Genomic DNA, 8,018 nt, shown 5'->3' with positions numbered 1-8,018 from the left:
ACCCAAGGGAAGAAGTTAGAGTTAGAGTTAGGGTGGTTGAGAAGTCAGTCTGGAGTTAGAGAAGAGACAGAGAGAGGATAAGTTTATGGGTTGGGCTAGTCTGATGTGAGAGAGTGAGAGAATTTGTTAAGAGGAGTCAGTCAAACAGCTGAGATAATCAGTCAGAAGGTATTAGGAAGGTATAAGCTGGTAAAGAAACTAAAGTTAAGAAACCGACAGGAATATTATCTGAGAAACCATAAACTTGTTAATGCTTATAAAATAAACTTGTTTATTTGGTTTAATTTTAACAACTGTCTGGACTCTGTGTTTTACCAGAGAGTAATGGGTTGGTGGCAGCGGGGAAGCGAGCGCAGTGGTGGCACAGGGATCAATAGACTGTCAAACGTTCCAGGGACCCTGTGTGATCGCCACAAACTCCCATCATCCCTGACCACTGGGTCTGTTAGCTAGGGATGATGGGAGTTGTAGCCCCAGAACATCTGGAGGACCGAGTTTGCCTAGGCCTGAACTAAGCAAAGCTCCTGTGCAGTATACAACTATGAATCGTTTCCCCATGTTGAATCCTTGCTGATCCATGTCCAATTCCTTACTGGCAGGGGATGGGAGGGGTGTCAGCCATTTCAGCGCATGATAATTGAGAACTCATTCGCAGCCTCCCGTCTGCCTGTTTACAGAGTCAACCAAGGTCTGTCAGCTTTGTACAAAGGAGAGATAGGAAAGGAAGCAAGAGGGCTTTTTTTTGCAAATGCCATTGGCTCCTTTGTGCAACAGACTGTTAAATCCTATTAGCAAAGTTTCCCCAGGAGATGCTACATTAAGTAAAGGATGAGGTACTTTCCATTCCCTCCGTGCCTAAATAGTTCCTTTTTTATTTTAAGGGAGTGCTAACACTTTGCAAATTAAAAGAAAAAGGCAAGACAAATTGTTCTTGATCGGGGAATTAGTGCGGGGGACCTGTAGTTACATGGAGCAAATCTGATGGGTTAGGAAGAAACTTCAGCCTCCAACTAGTTCTTTCAAGTTGTCAGAACAATGAATGAGAGGGAAGGACATGATAGAGGGTTAGAAAATTATGAATGATGTAGAGAGTGGGGTGGGGGTTTTTTGGTCCATCTCCCATAACGTAGTATTACCCAGTGAAGTTTAACATCACATTTGCAAGCCCCATACAGAGACAAAAGAAAATACTTTCTCACACAATGCATGATCATTGTCTTATGAAATTCACTGCCACAAAATGTGGTACTGGCTAGTCAGGTGGCTTATAAATTTACATTCCAGAAAGTCAGGAAGAGGAAATCTATCGGTGACGATTAGTCATGCTACATAAATATAGGTGTACTGAGGCAATATATGTTTGAGATGGGCAAATCTGTCATTTTCAATTCCTCATTTCCCCAATATTCAGCTTGCCCCATTTCTGCACATATTTGTGATTTTATTTTAAAGTATTCATGAAAAGTTGTGTTCATTTTCATGCCTATTCCCCATAAAATTGTAAATGCAATTTTGCCTTGTATATGCTTTTTTACAAGCAATTCGTAATGCTTTTTTTGTACATTGTTTCTCCTAATATGCATGTTCACTGGATGCATTCTTTGGTTGGAGAACTGTGTCGCAAAATTCAGAGAAGTATGACTTTCAAAGGAAAGTTGCGCTTTGGTTCAGGTTGGGCAAATTGAGTGGTAAAAAGCCAACCAAATTAATCATCCATTCCTAGTACCTGGGCTTCAACATTTCTACACCAGAAGAGTCACCCAAAACCATCTCAGAAGCAGTCAGCTACAGAGATAACCCCACTCTTTTCTTTATATTTACTGTAGATTACTCTCACCAATGAACGGACTGGATATAATCCGGGCATCGCGGAGATTGCTTATTCCAGATGGCAGTGCTTGCAACAGAATAACTCCCTTGAAAACATCACTTGAACATCAGTGGTGCATTAACTCAAGAGAGGAACAGTCTACCTCCGGAGCTGTCAGTACCTGTACCAACTCACAGTTCTTTTTTCTTCTTCTTTTTTTGGACACCTCCGCTGTCATCTGTAGCCTTGCATAGCTTGTGAGAGATGACAAATATCACAGCAAGAAAGTTGTGTGTGGTTCATGAATAACTTTTGTTTCCTGATACTTTATACCCGCTGTATTCACCCCATAACTCACCAACAGAGTCCATCAAGGGAGAAAAATCTGAAGCTAAAGTATTTTCAAGTAATACAGTTGGGATGGGTAGGTACACAAGAGGAGAAATCATGGAAGCCATTCAGAAAAACTGAAGAGAAGAAGATGGTGAAATCCCAGCCTCTGATTTTTTTTTAAATAATATTTATTGAAATTTCCAGAAAATACAAAATATAAAAGAAAAAAAGAAAAAAGAAAAAAAGAAAAAGAAAAGATTTGCATTTAGGCCTTACTTTCATTAACATCTTCCCAGGACTTCCCCACCCCACTCCCTCTTGTATTCCATTTCCATCAAATTAGTTCCACAAGTTCTTACCCCAAATTTTAAGCTTATTATCGTTATTATCATTGACCCAATGTTCAATTTAATTCATCTTATATAACCACTTTCCCTATATATTCCACCGTCCTTCCACTTAAAAATATTTTTCCCCTAAGATCGACCCCTGTTCCCTTCCACGAATTCCCTTCTTTAATACACAAAACAGAATAAAATAATAAAATAAAGAACAAAATATAATTTTACACCCTTTGGATTCCGAATTTCCCTCCCCCCTTTCCCGGTTTCGATCCCCAATATCCATCAATCTATCTGTTGTCAGCCTGGAGACCCAACATCCATGTCCAAATCTTGCTCAGCTCCACTTTGCCGTCTTTTTAGTAGTCTTTGCCATCTTTTTAGTACTTTAGTTTCAAACACCCAGTCTTGTAAAAGCTCTATCTCAAGAAGGTCCATTTTTTCTTACATCCAGATCTCTATATTTAAGAGTAAAATTCAAATTTTGTTTCTTGGTCCTTTTTAAATCTGAATGTCCCAAATGCTCCCAGTTCCAGCTTTATCCAATTCTTGTTGTTCTTTTTCCTCACTTTCCTCAGGTTTCTTTTCCTGTTCCGCTGCAAAAACATTCTAGTTCCAAAAACTTCTAGTTCCACTACAGAGGCTTTATTTATTCAGGAACAAAAACTTACGTCCAGTCCCTTCCGTTCTTCAATAGATATATCTATTGTCTCCTTTAGTGTAGAGACCTCTGTAGACAAAATAGTGTTTCATTTTTGCAGCTTTCCCAGGAGATAAAAAGTCCTGTTCAAATCCATGAGTATTTTTCCACTTACAACAATTCTTGTAGTGTCCCAAAGCCCCCTCTAGAGGGATTATGGTAACTTTGTTTCCTTCCAGATCACACCCAAAAGTCAGACTAAGTTGTTGTCCCTTGTTTTCAACAATTTATATCCAAATTGTAACGAATCTAACCAGCAAAGTCATCGTAACAAAGTTCTTTTTTTGTTCTCTAACTTTGACAGCTACTTTGACAGCTGTCAAAATCTTTATATCTCCTCGCCAGGCTCTCTCCCAGATCACTCCCAGTTCCCGGGGGGGGGGTTGTACTTTTTCTCATGCAATCCACTTTTCTCCTCCAGCACTATCTTGTAATTTTCCATCGTGAAATTAATAACTCTTATCAATAAAAAACAGACCCTTCTCTCGATCTTAGTTGTCAGATCCTTGCTTTAAATCCTCTACAACAGGGGGGAGACGGACTTCCTTTTTGCACCTCCCCCGCTCGTTCCGAATTTAAATTTTTTTTCCTTTTAAGTCCAATTTCCCAATTACTCACGGGTTGTTGTTTTTAGTCCAAATTTTCAATGGAAGAAGTCAGCGCTCTCCGCCAAATGGCATGCGGCTTCGCTCGGCAGGGGAAGCGGAGGACTCATAGCACCACGCCACCCCCCCCATCCCCCGCTCCGAAGCCTTTAAAAAGGCTCCTTCGCGGGTCGGGGGTGCAAACGGTGCCCGCCGAGTCACCAGGTCCATGGGCATCTGCGCCCATGGTTTTTGAGGGTCCCCGCGTCGCCGGCGCGGCGGGACCCAGCCCCTGCCGAGCAGGCTCCCTCCGAAGCTCGGAGGGAGTCCGCCATTCGGCGATGGCGCCAACCCGGAAGTCCCTCTGATAAGGCTTTGCTTCAAGCTTTTATTTCTAGAGGAATTTTGTTTGAGATGAGCCTATGAAAAAAAAATGAATGCGTGCGTTTTTGCTTATTTTCTTTTGACACTTCCCTCTACTTCTTCAGTGCTGGTAAATGACATTCAGTTAGAATTATTTGTTCCAACCAATGGTATTTTTCAAGTACTTTTCTCACCAGTTGTTTACTTTCTAATTTAAATTTTCCTTGATATCTGCATGACACTTGAAATGATGGTAGAAGTTTCTGATTCTTCTTTCTAAGGTTTTTATAATAATATTTTTTTTAAAAAAAAAAGCACACCAATCATTTCGGTACTATAATGTCTCTTAATCTGGACACCAAACTTTTGTTGATGCAGCCTAGAATACCATTGGCTCTTTTCCCCTGCTGCTGCATCACACTGCTGACTCACGTTAAAATTTGTGGTTTATTAAGAACCCTAGATCCTTTTCACATGTACTACTGGCAAGCCAGATGTCCCCCATCCTATATATGTGCATCTGGTTCTTCCTGCCTAAGTGTAGAATCTTACATTTGTCCCTATTGAAATTCATTTTGTTCATCTGGGCCCAGTTCTCCAGTCTATTAAGATCTTCTTGAATCCCAGTTCTGCCTTCCACATCATTAGCTACCTGACCAGTTTTGTGTAAATTTGATGAGCATCCCTCTATTCTTCATCCAGTTGAATGAGGTTTTTAATAAGAAAAACAAACACCTTAACAAAATGGGGGGGGGGGTGTTCTCATTCCCCCTCTCATAGGAGACATCTCTTCATGTGAGCAACCTAGTGTTTGAACTAGAAATTCCTTCATTTCAGCCACAGCAGCTTCAAGTTTTGCCAAAACTAGTTCCTGGGTCACATACACATTATGCTTTTCCTGTGGGTAGCTCACTCAACACGGTAGATGTGGGAGTGGAGGCAACAGGGAGAAGACCATCTGAACTGACCCTAATTTCTTTAAGTGCCAGCTGAAAATGGCCCTAACATGGGTAGACTAACTGCGGTCCTCAAGAGATCTACTCAAGCCAAACTTTTACTATGCAAGCAAATAACAACAACAATAACATATTCACTTCATGCAAATCAATCCTCCCTAATGGCCTGAAAAGGTTCCATCAATTAATTTAACTATTGGGGCTGAAAGATCATATGGAAAAACTCGGCTGCAATCCAGTTAAGGAAGTGGTTAAGCCTAATTTGATTGACGAACAGCATTTCAAAAAGGAGTCAGTGCATCAGTGATTGACACACATCAGTTGCCCATGTGAAATACTTCATTGCTAATGTTTTTTGGCACTTCTCATCCAGAAGGCTTGGGAAAGTATGGAATTTGGGAAGTTACAAAAACTCAGAACAACAACATCATCATCTTTAGTAATACATAAGATTCCCAACTCATATACCAAGTACACAGTCCTGCTCAACATTCTTAAAATGTAAGACGGGGTGGGGAATTTTTGAAGCCTGAGGACCACAATACCTTTCTATCAATCTTCTGGCGGCCTCATTAAAATGGTGAGTAAGGCTAGAAGCGAAAGTAGGTAGGACAATATGTGTGACTCTTAGTTTGGGACAGTAAGATACACTCCAGCCTCACAAAAGCCAGGGGGTTCTGCTCACACCTGTATCTTTCCATTCTACCTCCAGACCAGCAAGAGGCACTATCGCATTCCAAAGAGACATTTCAGACAGGTGAAGGCACTTGAGGCAATTGCAGAGCAGGGCTGATAAAGGGGTGGACTGAGAAGGGTCCCAATGGCCTGACAGAGAGAACTGCAAGGGCACATTCAGACCCTTGGTTTGAGATCCCCACCTCTGATGTAACATCTACTTCACACAAAATGTTTATAGCATATGGAGATCTCCAAAGATGTAGCCCAGATAGGATTCCACAGAGGTTGTTGACATTGTAGATGGGAATTTTGATGAAGAAGACTGACATGGGGCAATTATGATTTGTGCCAAGATGTTGGTCATTCCTCAAAGCTGCTGTCATGATCACGTAGATCACCATGGCTGTGTTCCTCATACAGCCAGTGCCTCTGCATGATCCTGGTTGGGTTGTGAGCCCACCAGTGTTCCATATGAAGCTACCTGGATCTTGTGATCACTGTCAAAGGCCTGTCTTCATGTGCCCCCTCCATGAGAGGTTTAGAGAGTGGCAACACAAAAATGGTTCTGCAGTGGCTCTCCATTTGTGGAAGCTCACCTGGTGCCTTCATTATATATCTTTAGAAACAAGACAAAAACATTCCTGTTCTCCCAGCCCTTTGGCTAATAAAATATATATATGGCCTCTTAAACTCTGTGATGGGTATTGCTTGTTTGTTATTATGTTATGTATTTTTGAGTTTTTATACTGTAAACCACCTTGTAATCCTCTGATGAAGGGCAATAAAGAAGAAGAAGAAGAAGAAGAAGAAGAAGAAGAAGAAGAAGAAGAAGAAGAAGAAGAAGAAGAAGAAGAAGAAGAGAATAAGAATTTGTATGATTGCTCATGACCCAGGAAACATTTGCACCCGGTCTGTGTTGCCCAAATGGCATCTGTCAATATGATATGCTAGTAATCTGCCGCTTTGTCACATTTCCACTCATTGAGCAGTAACCATCAGCAGGGAATATTTTGTTGTTGTGTTGAGAGTTTTTGTCACTAACAGATCTCCTGGCACTGAGTGGAAGCAGCATGACAAGAGAAGCCGAATATTCTACCACAATTGCAAAATAAGAGCTTGCTCCTGTTAAATGCAAATTTCATCTTCTTGTTTACCCTTTGCCTTTGTCAGAAGTACAATTAAAATTGCCTCCTCTTCTCCCTGTTCTTTCTCACCTTCTCTCACCTATTAATCACTGATTGGAGTCAGTCATCTAATAGAGGATAATAAAACCCTCTTTCTAAAAGATTAAGGATGACTCACCAAATCTAAGAACTTTAGGGACTCTCAACCATCGTCAAGTCAGCCCAATTTACCAAAGCCATCACTAAACACAAAGTTATGTTAGAAAGCATTTTGACACTTTAGAGCACCTGCTAAGTGGGCAGCTATCTGACTGTCCCTTGGAAATGCCAGCTAATTTCCCACCATGATTTCCACAGATAATATGGAGGGGAGGGCCATAAGTCAGTGGCAGAGCATGTGTGTTGCATGTGGAAGGTCCCATTTTCAGTCCTTGGCATCAAGAATTTAAAAGGCTGGCAACTTCAACTCCACCATCTGGGAATCCCTTGAAGACAACCAGAGTGCCTAGAGACAGACAGTCAGGTTGTGCATCAATAGCAGTGACCAGGGGGGAAATGACCACCGGGAGGAACACAGAAAGAACACCATGGTGCAACAGCAACTGCACAACCGTTTGTCCTAATCTGCCCCAGCTGCAACAAAGCATCTCTCTCTGTCTCTATAGCCACAGCAGGCACTGAAACCTTCCAAGAGTTTGACTTCACCCCAAAGGCACACTCCTCCATTGTCCCACGAGACAGGCAGACGCCAACCAGAAAATCTGTCCCTGGGTGTAACTTCCTCCTCCCAAATCTGCCTGACCCTGCTCCTCAATGCCAATTCAGGCAAAGTTCCTACTCAAACAGGTGCAGACAATGCTGATTACTAGGGTGCTGTCAGGACAAACTGTGTTTTATCGGCTGGCTTTAAATGTATTCTGGTTGTCAGAGATGTCTATATGAAGCCACTGGGAGAGATCATCAGGGGGTTTGGACTGGGTGTTCATCAGTATGCAGATGACATCCAGCTCTACCTCTCCTTTAAATCAGAACCAGTGAAGGCGGTGAAGGTCCTGTGTGAGTGCCTGGAGGCGGTTGGAGGTTGGATGGCGGCTAACAGATTGAGGTTGAATCCTGACAAGACAGAAGT

This window comes from Podarcis gaigeae (assembly GCF_964106915.1).
Source record: "Podarcis gaigeae genome assembly, chromosome: 7".
Taxonomy (NCBI): domain Eukaryota; kingdom Metazoa; phylum Chordata; class Lepidosauria; order Squamata; family Lacertidae; genus Podarcis; species Podarcis gaigeae.
Note: the sequence above shows the minus strand (reverse complement) of the source record.